This window comes from Aythya marila (genome assembly GCF_965140915.1).
Source record: "Aythya marila genome assembly, chromosome: 11".
NCBI classification, from domain to species: Eukaryota; Metazoa; Chordata; class Aves; order Anseriformes; family Anatidae; genus Aythya; species Aythya marila.
The window spans coordinates 5,643,551-5,655,623 of record NC_139052.1 but is presented as its reverse complement, the minus strand read 5'-3'; the positions used below and the strand labels follow the sequence as shown (position 1 = coordinate 5,655,623).

Sequence of the window (12,073 nt, the reverse complement as noted above, 5' to 3'; positions counted from 1 at the left end):
ATAACTGGACTCCTCAACTAGCTGCTGATCTAATTAGGAATAATGATTTAAACAAAGAAGTGCTGTTAAGATTATATTACACGAGGGAAAAATAAACTCACATCAGTTTTATTGCAGCAGAGGATGTGTACGTTGGTACTGGGAGTCTTTTGTAGTATTATACTAGGTGAGATTTAGCTTTTGAATGTCTTATCAGGAAGTATCAAAGCAAAGGAAGTAAATTTGATAGCCCTGTTTTACAGATAGGGAGACACGAAAATGACTTGGCTATAATCATTCTCCCTGCTGGGTGACTGAACCAGGAGTAGCACTGAGGTATATGCAATAGTCTCCTAGTGGTTTACCCGTGTTACCATCCTGCTCTTGTTCCTGCTCTGTACAATAGCAATAACATGAAGAACAAACTGTCAGCTGATGAGTTTTCTATCGTCCAAACATCCTGCTCACATTTTCACGTATGAATGCTTTGCTTCGTGAGAAGGTATTTTGTACAAAACATGATAAAGACCCATAATCATCTACGGTTTGCTTCCTAAAGATTGGAATGAGGGGAAAACTGAGTGTGTATATTTATATTTCCCCTTGATATTTGCAAAACTACCAGCCCTCTGTGGCAAAATTTTTCTTTTCTGTGCATGTATATTTTTATTTTGGATTCATTTTTTTTTTAAATCACAGTTTAGTAAAGTCTTAGGCTTATTCTTGAGACAGCATTGAGTTAATTGGGATTTGTTAACACTTCTTAATATTGAGATTCTTGTGATATTTCATGCTTTAGCTACTGCTCCAGCTGCTGGTGTGTGAGAATCTCAGCTTCAAGTGTCTACTCACACTGGCTCCAAGAATGGAGAAACTGTGAATATGTACTTTAAATGTCTAAGGACAGTATGACATCTTTAAATAATTTTGTAATACTTGTGATTGGCAATGCTATAGCAGCTGCGGTTGGAAATAAGTTGCTTAATATTAACAGGAGTCTGTTTATATCTGAATGATATAAACTCGAGTTCCTGTTTGTCTTTCTGATGGTAGTTAACATTTTTATAACAGCACTCAATAAGAAATAAGCCAATCAAATGCCACCTGAAGTTTCTGAACTAGCTGTTTTATCACTAAGTACTTCATGGTGTTACATAGTTCCATCTATGTAATGATAATCCTAATTAAATTATTCTAGTAATTAAGGTAATGTAGCAAGCTAATACTGTACTGGTAAATAAATAACATCACAAGGCTGGGACACATTTGCCTGGACTGGTAGTCCTGACTTTCCCAGCCTTCCCGTGTTCTGGCACAATGGATCGTGCCTTTTGACAGGATGAAGTCCGTGTTGCCTTTAAGGTTGGCTCCCTCTCAACACCGGCGGAGCCTGTGACCCCAACTGGGGCTGATGTTGTGTCCTGTTGGCACACCGACTGCCACCTCCTCAGGCACTGCTCCTCCTTCCTCCTGCTCGCCTCCTCAGGCCACCCACAGAAAGCCTGCTCAAGTCCACAGGGGTCCTCACGTATCATAAAGGCAACTGATGGGGGAAATTCAAACAGGAGTCCTCAGACAGTAAGGTCTGAAGTGTTTTTCTCTAGTTGTAAGTTTACCATACAAAAGGAACTAGACTAACCAACACAGTGGCATCCTGAATAAAATGGAGCTGCTCAAAAAAAATAAAGTCTTTATTGTGGCAGAGCCTACGAGCCAACCAGGAGCACAGCATCCCTTGTGGTAGGCATTTCCAAAGACAGCTGTAGACTGTCCTTGCTCATAAGACTGACCTAACTAAACAGACCTGACGGTTTGGTATCTTCTGTTTACATTTGTCTGACAGAGGAAGAGACTATTGCAAGAGTGTAAAGATGTGGTGCAGCCAATATGACCTCATATTGGGGTAGAGATAGGGTGTGAAGCACTGGATTTAATCAATAACAGACAAAACATTTACTGAAAACTTGGAATAATAGGTATGTCCATAATTATCAGGTAGAAGAGCCTAAATGTACTTAACTGGAAAATCTCCATTTCATTTTACTGCTTCCTTGAATTTTGCTCTTAACCTTCTTGCTGGCTTAAGCTATGAAGATGAAAATAGCTACCTTCATAAATGAATGCATTAAAAGATTTGCCTATGTAAGTATGAAGAACATGGGAACCCACACAAGTTGGAAAAAGGTTCTCTGCTGTGGAGATGATAAAGGGGTGGCTTTGCAGTTATTACAGTGATTCCAGCATTATTTGTCCTTGACCACTGCTGCGTCAATGCGTGGGGTGTGTTGGTTTGGTTTTGAACGAGCTCCTCTAAGCCTGCTTCATTTATCTGTCACCTGTAGACAGACTTACAGATTTTTAAGCTTTTTTTTTTTTTTTTTTTTTTTTTTTTTTGTGGTAAGAAAGTCTGTAGAATATTCAACACGATGAAATCCTGGTTAATAGGCTTTTCCGCAACAGACTTAATTTAGGGTTTATTTGCCCCCAGCTGACTGTTGTTACTGTAGCAAATAAAAGATGCAGAATTAAATGGAAAGGAAAATACTATGTGACTGTGCAGGGCTTAAATCTGATAAAGAGGTGTCAAATGGCACAGAAGTTGATTACAGCCCTTCAATGTACGCTACAAATGATGGTACAAAATTGTATCCTATGGGGAAACCTTCCAAGTGCCTGCCAAAATCCACAGAGAAAGCCCAGAGAAGGTCTGCACTGTGCTAGGTTCTTGTTCTACAATTGGAGGCAATTTTTGGTACTAAGGGACAGTGACATGTCTTTGCAATTCAAGTGGCTGCAGGGTAGCCTTTGCTTTGAGCTGGATGCAGCTCAACAGCTTTTCATGACAAAATCTTTGCTATTTCTACAAACCTCCCTGAAGCCCTCTGCCCCCGGCGTGTCCCACCTGCCCCAGCAGGGCTGGAACGGTGCGACCTCTTAGGAGAGGGGACTTCTTACTGGGAGGATCAGGCTGCCATGGGGTAGTTGTTCAAACCATAATAATTAAACTTACAAAAATGAAGCCTAGTTGACTTAATGATAGAAAAATAGGAATTTGTCCTATTGTTAGAGGAATTAGTTTACGTTTGACTTTCCCAAGGAGCACAATTATATATGTATCCCTTAAAGATCATATTCTGCCAGCTGTTGTGCTTCGTGCTATATATAAATGTAACTGGAGGCAAGACATTATTTTTTCTAAACCTGATACCAGAATTTATACACTTACTGTCCAGAGCATCAATTGAAGAAAAGCCTTTCTATTTATGACCACATAATCAAAACACTGAAGAATAAATATTAGCAAGACTCATATTGCCATTTACATTCCTGCTTAGTAGCTGCTTACTGTGTACTTAGTGATGAGAGATGCGGAATACTGAATTGGAAAATGCACAGATAAATAGAAAATAGGCTGTGATCCACAGCGTACCAATGTGCTGTCTCAGGTAAGATGTTCCAGTGATTTGTTAATTCATTTTGAGAGGAAAAGCATTAATTCCTGAAGGTGTTATCAAAATACATAGCTACATTTACTGAGAGCCTAGGAAATGTACTGATCATTCAAGCAAGTTAAACAGAAGGGTATTGTCCTACCAGAAATGAAATAAATTGTATGGGAAAATCTTGTTTTCACGTAAGCTTATACCTATATCTCTAAAGCTTCATTAATATTCCTCAAAATACATTCTAATCCTTTGATAAGCCAGTGTGACACAAATAGGGTAATAAACAGATACAGAGCATGAGGCTTCCTTCATGGAGCTCTTCCATACTTGGGCCCAACTTTAATAACCCTGTGCAGAGGTACAGGAGCCTTACGCTGCAGGATTAATGCCCTTTATCTGACAGGTCTGTTACGTATGGCTTTTTTCCATCTGATACCATTATTTTACATGCTGCAGTCAGGCAAGCTGCATTCCTCAACAAATCGTGTGTTTAGGCCAATTGTTGATCCAATTAACCCTGACACTGCATCTTCAACCACAGTGTATCTTTAATGAGGGGATCGGCTGAAGCTGCACTGATACTCATTGGAATACTGCATAACAGTGAATTTTCAGCTTTCTTCTTGTTCAGTGCTGCACTGGTACCTAATTAGCCAGTCGATTACTGATAGGGAAGGTCTGTCTACATGTGTGAACTTCTATATCTTCAGGTACAGACAGACTCATTCCAGCTTCAGATACAGAAGACCAAATAAATAATAAAAACTCACAAAAGAACAACAAAACCAGTAATGACTGAAAACAGGCTGAACATTTCTGAATAGTTAGGATTTTGCTCAATCACTAGAATTCTCAGTGTTCCTACAGCAGAGCACAGGATGGCAGCGAATACAAAGTAGGGAGAACCCGCTGGTGTCTCCTGGACTTTGCTGAAGCAGTTAGGACATACATACATACGTTCACAGACTACTTAAGAGGTGTAGCCTAAGAAGAGTTAAGGCGTACAGTATGAACCGCCAAAGGCTTATGTTGATCTGATCGAGAATTTCTGCTCTAATATTTGTATTTATGTTTATTTTCACAATGACAGCTTTATCACATGGTAGAGGGCAGGGTCTACAGTCTCCAGTGTTTGAAATGTTTTTTCTCCCTATAATGACTTGGCAAAAGTGAGATAAACATTCACCACCCTTATGAAGGTCTAAAGGGAAATGAATGTTTCCTTGGACTTTGAACAGACTGATGTTAGAAGGGGAACGATGCTCAGAAGTGCTTCATCTACTGGGGTTTCATCTCTCAGCAGTTGACTTGTTTTATTTTCCCTCGAGTCATCAGGATTCCATTGTGTTGCTACAGAAAGCACACAAGATCAAGATGCCTTTTTGCAAAGACAGACGTTTTAATAAATATTCATTCCCTTCCTCTCCTTCCCAGAACCATCCAAGATCAGGAGAAAACAGCACTTTTTTGCCCTACTTTTTCTGAGGAACCTTAGTTTTTTCAAATGTTCAACAACAACTCCAGGTAGACAAGATCCACATGGCTCTCTTCTGCTTTACAAGCCATCAGGATCTGATGGGATAAGATGACTTGTGCATCAGAGCCCAGGCAGCTAATGGCATCTGACTTGCTGGCTTTAAGTAGAGCCTTTTTAAACAACAGAGTTAATACTTACACGTGAAGCTCAGAAAGTCTGTTCAGTCAAGGATTTAATTTGAACTTTGCCTGTGGATTTCTAGAAAGGGATCTCGCCACCTTTACTGAAAACCTTTTTCAAGCTATAGTGGGCAGTCTAGGTAGTCACAATTTTTAAAGAATCATTTAATGGCCGGCTAATTGCATATTTTGTTTTATCCAGATACCTCATGTGCATCAAGTTTGAAGGTACCATTCTCTTATATCCCAAAGGATGAACAATCCTTTCACAAGATTGTGCTTCACCCCTTGATGTTATTTCATACTCTCCATTTTGAACCACTCATGAAGGTATTTCATTATTTTCCAAGCAGCAGAGTGGTCTTCTGTAGCAATCACTACAATTTGCAGAGCACTTGAGCGATGAATTGTCTCTCTCTAACCTCAAGATTTTCTTAAAACTGGTTCTTGGATCTGACCCCGCCTTCTAGCTAAAGACAAATGTCAGCATCTAGAGAGTTCCAACTGTTGTTCCTCTGTCCTTCCACTTGGTTCCACTGCTTCCCAAAGAGAAACAGTGGCATGTTTTGGAAGTTAGGCTTAATCACTGAAAGATGAATGTTGCTTGTTCCCTATGTAGCATCAGAAAAGAAAAAAAAAAAAAAAGTGAAAATCTTAAGTTCAGTAAAGATATCAAATGAGAAAAACTACAGTATAACATAGCTCCATCCTCCAAAATAAAACTTAAAAAGAATCCCTGTCTTTAGTATTGCAATTTCATGGGTAGAAATTTGGATAGAGTACTCATCACTTGGTGAGAAGACATTCTTTGCATTGGTTATACAATAGCAAAACCAGTTTACGTCTTAGCAAACTCAGTCTGGATTGACACAATTTCTCTCATTTGCTAACAATAACATTGCAAACCAGGTGCTTCAGTAGAATTGAAAATAAGCTTTCTCTAACTCTTCACCTTACTAATTACCTACTCCTGGTAGAGATAAAAGATCCTGACTCTTGAATGTACAGAGTCTACCACTCACATGGAAGATTTAAACATTTGTGTAAGTGGCTAGTATTTTTCTGGAAGCTGGAGGATCTGTCTGCAGGACATAAAAACTAAGCCACAGAGAACCAGCGTTCAAAGAAACTAACATCCTAAACGAAAACTCCACCTACCATAATTTGGGATAAAAGATGGTATCACTCAGCACTGTGGTTGGTGGGGATGATCTGCATAAAATGTTACGCTGAGATTTGCATTGTAAGCGGTAGGGTGGTGGGCTGTTTTCCTTTACCGCTTAATCAAGTGAATTCTAACGAAGGTCCTCTGTGTCCAGCAACCCAATAGCGAACAGCATTTTGCTTACCCTGTTTCTCATCCTTTGTTTGCTTAGTTAAATTGTTTTGTATTGAGCATAAGGGACAGATATTTTTGCAAATTCAAAGTAAATGCAGTTAGGTTTCACAGATGCAGCTTTAAGGAGATTATTTATGCAGTAGGATTTAATATCTGCCAACACGCTGTTCATTTGCTTGATACCACCAGGGACTAGTTCTTTCATTTGCAATTTATAAATCCTCATCTTCAGACATTCAAGTTTTCAAATATCTGAATGCTTGAAGCATCCCGCAGTTATTAGTATCATGAATTCTATCTCAAATGAACTATTAGGGTTTATTCAGCCAAAATGATACATGCTTTATATATGATTTGCCCAGTTTTCTTGTTTGTTTCTATTCAAATAGAACAGATTATGCTAACCCAGTGGCTGTTGAGGAGCGAGGTGGGGAGCTGCCCCTTCCCTTTATGCACATTTGAAGAAGAGTGCTGCTTTTTTGTGCCCTCTGCTGATAAATTCGGGGATCAGCCTTCCTGAGGGACATCAGCTGGAGCTCTGAAGCAGATATCCAATGCTTCCTTCCAAAAACCTTGCCACTTGTAATGAAGAAGCCAGACTTGCGCACTGTGTGCCTGATGAGACCCCAGGCCTTGGCAGGCATTGTCAATACAGGTGTGACTGGGTTTTTCGTCAACGCCTCATGATACCTAAGTGACTGTCAATGGTTTGCAGTAGCTTATGAGGTCACACACCCTGTACAAAGAAGCTATTTGTATTTCTGAAGCAGCTCTGTACAGTACATTGCAATATGCAAGTACTTTATTCTGCATAGTAGTCGAGGTGTAAGCTGTCAGATGATTCTGCCCCTTCCCTTCTGGGCAAGATTGCTCAGTTGTCTAGGTCCAGCAGGCAGTGCTGGTAGCTGCTGGCCCCTGTCCCCAGTCATCGCTGGCTTCTCATCTGCTCAGCTCTGCCGTACCCGAGTGTGCCACAGACAGAAGCGGCAGGTCCGAGGAGAACAGGAGCTCTCAGACTTGGCATGCAATAGGCGATACCCTTCTCGTAAAGCAGGATGCTTAAAACATTAAAGTGCAAGAACAGAAGGTGAAATTAAAATGTGAGTCTTGCTTGAAATGTCTGAGTTAGCTGCATCTTTATGCTGTTTTCAAAGTAGATTGCCTATTCTTTTATAATTAAAGCTTGAAATTATTTTATGTATGCTGCAGTGATTGATTTCAGAATAAGAAAGCGTTCTAAGAATTCCTGTGAGAGAAAGCTTTACAATAATTAGTAATACCCTTTTAGAAATTTGAAAATAACCCCATTTCTTTCTCAGTGGTTTTCATCCTATTATTCTTGGCAAACATTCTCCTATGCTGTATTTCTAGTGCTGTGAAAGCCATTCTGGACTGTTGATAGGCTCAAAACTCTATCAGCTTGTAGTCAAATGGCCAGATGCCTCGATCATTCTGTGCTGGGATGCTGTGAGCTACCAAAATACAGACTAGCATTTTGTAAAGAGGCTGCAGTTCCCTATGGTCTAACCAAGAGCTCATGTTGTATCCAGCTTTCTTTGTACTATGAAAAACTGATAAAGGACAGAATTTCCCCTTCCAAGCTTTATTATGCTTTCAGTGCTACTGAATCAGAAATATGTATTCTGTTATACTGTAATTTTGCAATATAATGCATCTTAAGCATATTTTGCTACTGCCAAGTGCCACGAGGTTATTAATATTTTATGAAGCTTCCTCCTATATTAAAAAATAATACTTTCTCTGTCTTGTCTGACATTCAAAAGCCAGAAAAATGCAGAGAAATGAGAAAGAAAACTGTGGAAGAGGAGGACAGTTGAATATCATTTCTGCACCTGTGCAAAGGTTGTTTTCACGCACTAGAAAGCTGAGAGATGCTGCAAGATGAAGCCTGCAGCATATATGGAATAGAGAAACAGGCAAGGCTGGAGGCAGAACCTCTGTATCCATCTGCTGTCCTCACTTGAGTAGTGAGATGCTTCAGTAGGTACTGCAGAGCAACTAGAAAAAAGTAACTTCCCTTCCAGAACTGGCAAATATCCCTATTACACAACACACATACAGTGGCATGCTCAGAGAGCATAATTCAACCTTCAAAGTCAAAATGGTTTTCACAAGCCTCCAGATCATACCACCTCTACACACACACATACAAGCTTATTTTTGTGCATTTAAAAGAGGAATTCATTCTTCCACAAGATGTCTAAATTTAAGTTCTTATGTATCTCAGTGCTGCTTCCTAAAATTGCTGATGTGGGTATCTGGTTTTAATATAGCTGCAGCTGATCCCGACTAGATCTGGCTTGTTTTGTTTCGTAGTTCTACTAAAGCTTTGAATCAGATCCGTTCGTGAGGCATCTTGTACGACATACAGAAGTACCCCAGGGCATTGTATAAATTAATATTCCATCCATGATTGTAGCTAGTTGTTAATTTATCATTTGGCAGCCAGAAACAAGAGACTAGATTACTGATTAATTATAATCAGGCTTTATAGAATGCTCACGTGTATGCTGAAGTGGCGGTATTAATGTACTGGTGACAGCCTTTTGCAATCTGCAAGCTATTTTAGTGATGGCAAATCTAGCAGTTTAAGAAATACATAAGAAGTGGTAAACAGTGCCAGTAATTTTAGTTTAGCTAATTAAAATTTTATGACTGGCACAGAGGATTTAAATTTGTGGTATCTTCAAGTTTGGCTTGGGAAATAAAGGAATTCTCAAGAGTTGACTTATGCTGTAACCTGTCATATCTTATTATGCTGCTTCCAACTCTCTCTGATTTAAAACAGAACAAACTTCTATTTGTTCTTCATAAAAAAGGAGAGGAAGCACAGCCCAGTAACTGCAACCAACAAGTACGTCTGGAATACTACCATGATTTCTATCAGTGACTGTTCTAAGAAACCGCATCCCATGATCATCCGAAGAATAATTAGGACTTGCTACCTGGGAAGAAACTTCAATCAAATACCGTAAGGAGATATACATGAATTTTGATAATCATCTGATAGATATTTATCAAATGATATCCAGACAAACACAACAATATGTCCTCTGAAGGATACATGGCTAAAGTGAACAAGCAGATACCTTCTGCTTATGTGGATGCATGGAAGAGGGATGCTCTTCATCTGGGCTCAAACCAGCTGCACTCCAGGTATAGCTCCAGTTATTTGAGTTGGGGAAATCATGCCTGCTCTGGGTTATGAGCGTGGGGGCTTCGGATTTTATATTAAAACAATAATTATTTAAGAAGAAAAGTGTTTACTTTTCAGGCTTTCTAATGAATTCTCATGTTCAGTCTTCCTAATGAATTCTTGTGCAGTGTCACAGGACCAGATATAGCCTGACGTGAAACGTGTCATCCTTCATTTATCTCTGCAGCAAAGACATGCAGTTGTGTTAAGGACAGAGCTGGCTGGGGCTGGCTGCTAGCTTCAGGAGGAGGCAGGGGCAGGGCCAGTAATGATTTCTAAAAACCTCTGTCTGTCAGACGCTGTGGCTAGAAAACAGCAGAAAAATCTGACAGCTTTTCACCCAGTCCTGTAATCCAATTTCACTGCCACCATCTTTAGGCAAGACTCTTCTTGTAGTCTGCCAGCTGTGGGAGAAGTGCTGTCAAGGACGGTGACAATAAACGGTACAGCACAGGTGGTTTAGGAACACTGACATGAAACCCTGTCTGGGTGAGCGGTACTTGGAAAAGGGAGAGGCCCTGGGCCTGCTCCTTGTAGGAAGGGCTAAAATGCTACTGTGGGTGCTGGCTCCAAGTGCAAGGAGCCCTCTCATTATTTCAGAGAAGCCAGAAGAGGGTTGTGAAATCTCCAATGTGGTTTTGCCTCTCCCTTTACCCTAAAGAAACGGCTCCTACTGCTTTGAATGGGAACATTTGGTTGTCCTTAGCCTTTGAAAGTGGACACGAGTGACCATAGTTCTCTTCCCACTCCTGTGACTCATTCATTTACTGCATTTTCATTTAGAAGACACTGCTAATTATGAATTGCCTCAGTGCACACTTTGATTTCACAGTAAGAGAGGTGTTAGGTGCCTGCAACGTGTACTGCTGTGCCTGCTGGAATATATCCTTTTCATGTGGTTTGCACATCGATGCTCTGTACTGCTGCTTATTGCCTTGTATTTATCATGTAGTGTGTCCTATAATTTTCTCATTAGTCACCCTTGTTTCCTAATTCCAAAGTGTTCATTTCTTAGTTGATCTGTTTGAAGTATGTTTTAGAGATATATAGCTATCTGTTTTGCTCATTCCTGATATGCTTCATTTCTTACCCATATGCTCCCTTTTTGACTCTCTAGTCAGTTGCTGTAAGCCTGTTTCCTAACTACCCAAACCTCAGCACTCCTCACAGTTGCAAAAAATAGCAGTCATGCTAAAAAGTGCCTTTACTGAGATAATCAGCTAATTCCTCTGCATCACATCAGTGATAAACAAATTTCAGGAAAGGGCTTAAATTCACTTGAGCTTAAAGGTGAAAAAGTACAGGAAAAAATCTGTTAGATCTGTCTCGTCCTGAGCAAACAAGATATGCTGCAGTTTTGCAATAGTACAGTTGTACTAAATCACGCTGGCCAAGAACTGGAAAGAGCATTCCCATTTGTTGTGCAGTATAATCAAGTGCGATGCAGATTTGCAGACCTGCACAACAGTGATAAGACATCAACACTTATTTTTATGCTGCATCAAGTGTAAACAGGAGCAGTTTGGGGTATAATGTAGTGGATTTTTGCCAGTGTTTCATTTATTGTCTGTAGCCAGTGACATGTAGGCATTATTTATGCAGAGCAGCGGCTGGTTTATTTATTTATTTTTTTAAATAGTTGCCATAATTGTGGTTTGGAATGCAAAGATAATCTTTCTAGATTAGAAAACACTGGGTTTAAAACTTTAGGCCGTAGATAGGTAGCTAATCCTCAACCCCTTGAGCAATTTTAGAGCCTTCAGTTTTACTGGTTGTATTGTAAAGGTGACACTATTCATACAGTTAGGGATTTGCAGGATTGGGCTTTTTCATTGCTGAAGCACTAACATTTATTTTTAATAAGATGCTCTAGTCCTTCCGTGCAGACCTGTGAAATGGTTGCTGCTTCATAGATTACGGTGATGTTTTGGGGCTGCAGTTAGAGCAGAAAAGGGAAATAAAAATAAGTAAGAATAGATAGCTTGTGTCATTATGGTTTGGCGTCAAACTGATCAAAACTGAATTATCTTTGCCTAGCTGCATAAAATCTGCAATGACTACAGTAATTTGGAGTAGAGGCAAATAGGAACATTTTTAAGTGGATTTTGAGACATTTCATAATAATTGTAATAGGCTACAAAGCAACTGATGATATGCTACTTAGAACTGATAGAAGAGAATTACATGTATTTGATTTCTTATAGTTTAATATATTTTCCTTCACATAAGGTATATAGGCACGTATTTACTTACTGACTCTCACATGACATAGAGGAGTTTTTTTTCTTAATTCAGTTCATTTCTAAGGTCCTTCTGTGTTATTTCACATCTGTCCTTTTCAACTAAAATTCAAATCCATGCCTCTAGCACTATTTATGAAATAATTGATTTCTGGAAAGTAATAAACAGGCTAATTATTTTAAAATTTCATTTAAG

At 39.5% G+C, this 12,073-nt stretch overlaps 1 protein-coding gene across 4 annotated transcripts in view; it reads left to right on the top strand.

Annotated features, from left to right (window-relative positions):
* Positions 1–12,073, top strand: part of APBA2 (amyloid beta precursor protein binding family A member 2) — a 97,833-nt gene that overhangs the window by 7,952 nt on the left and 77,808 nt on the right. Inside the window, exon 1 of one of the 4 annotated variants that reach the window (XM_082768765.1) lies at positions 9,485–9,597. The exons of the other annotated variants lie outside the window; for them this stretch is intronic. The gene's annotated coding sequence lies outside the window, so the exon portion shown is untranslated. Of the gene's footprint in view, positions 1–9,484; positions 9,598–12,073 lie in introns of those variants that run through there. 4 annotated transcript variants of the gene reach the window in all.